Source organism: Octopus sinensis, unplaced genomic scaffold (assembly GCF_006345805.1).
Source record: "Octopus sinensis unplaced genomic scaffold, ASM634580v1 Contig13764, whole genome shotgun sequence".
NCBI classification, from domain to species: Eukaryota; Metazoa; Mollusca; class Cephalopoda; order Octopoda; family Octopodidae; genus Octopus; species Octopus sinensis.
In genome coordinates this window covers 52,020-53,362 of record NW_021833041.1, presented here as the reverse complement: position 1 = coordinate 53,362, position 1,343 = coordinate 52,020, and the positions used below count along the sequence as shown (strand labels likewise).

At 32.2% G+C, this 1,343-nt stretch overlaps 1 pseudogene; it reads left to right on the top strand.

Moving 5' to 3' along the window:
* The first annotated feature begins 623 nt into the window (after positions 1-623).
* LOC115229880 lies at positions 624-1,343 on the top strand (annotated as a pseudogene).

Sequence of the window (1,343 nt, the reverse complement as noted above, 5' to 3'; positions counted from 1 at the left end):
TAAGCCATCCAAGATGCTTAAGCTGTGAGAATTCAGGTTATAAATGAATATAGAAAGAAAATCACTGTAAAAATGCACAAAGATTTTGAGAAAGTAAAATCGATATAGTCATATACGGCAGCTAAACATGCCTGTTCTCTGGTCGGAATTGACAATGACAAATTGTTTTAAGAAAGCATTTGAAAATGCGTTAATACAGAACCTGACAGAAATAGAAGAGGTGATGCAAATTTTTTGATTCGTGAAAATGATCAAATTGACGACGAAGACGTTATAAAGAACTTGTCGGAAAAACTAAAACAGCAAGTCGAAGAAGAGGATGCAAAAATTTATGTTCCGACAGTATATGAAGCTAGTGAATATGCAAAGGCGCTTGAATTATGGTTTCTTGTAAATCTAAATACCTTGGTATCACTATAAGGAATGCTTGATGAGGACTACTTTTACAAATCCTGAAAATGAACCCTCCGGGGTGTGGCACAAGCGACGATGTAAGAATTTTATATTCACCATAAGATCGAATTTAAACATTACTTTTAATAATTAAATTATAATTATGTAATAATAACTAATTCACTCTAAAACCATAGAAATCGTTTAAAATTAAAAACAGACCATTTATAATGGAGAAGTATAAAATATTAGAATCTATTGGCGAGGGAGCATACGGAATAGTCGTAAAGGCCAAAAACAAAATTGTATAAATAAAAAGATTGTAAAATAAAAGACACAAGAAATTGTCGCGCTAAAGAAGGTACAGCTGAGAAATCTAAAGGAAGTTGGAATATCGAACAATGTAATCCGGTAGTCAAAAGCTGATAACTTATTTCTAGAGAAATTAAGGCGCTACAATACATAAGTGATCATTTACATGTTTTAAACTGCCTTAAAATTTACAGATTGTGAGTTTGTATGAAGTACTACCATATGGATTGGGGGTTGTATTAGTATTCGAATATATGTCTTCTGATTTATCTGAAGTTATTAAAGACTACAATTTTCATCTTTCAGACGCTCAAACTAAAGCATACATGTTAATGCTTTTAAAAGGGGTTGCACATCTGCACAAAAATCAAATAATGCATAGAGTAGCATAAATTGGTTGATCATGTTTTAGGATTTAAAACCTGCTAATTTGTTGATAAATTCAGAAGGCGTGTTAAAAATTGCCGACTTTGGCTTAGCGAGAATATTTAGTCGAGATGATTCCAGACTTTACTCTCATCAAGTAGCTACACGGTGAATAAGTTTATTAAAAAACTTATTAAAGGTGGTATCGTGCTCCTGAACTACTCTACGGAGATAAAAATTACAACGAAGGGGTTGATTTATGGTATTATTAA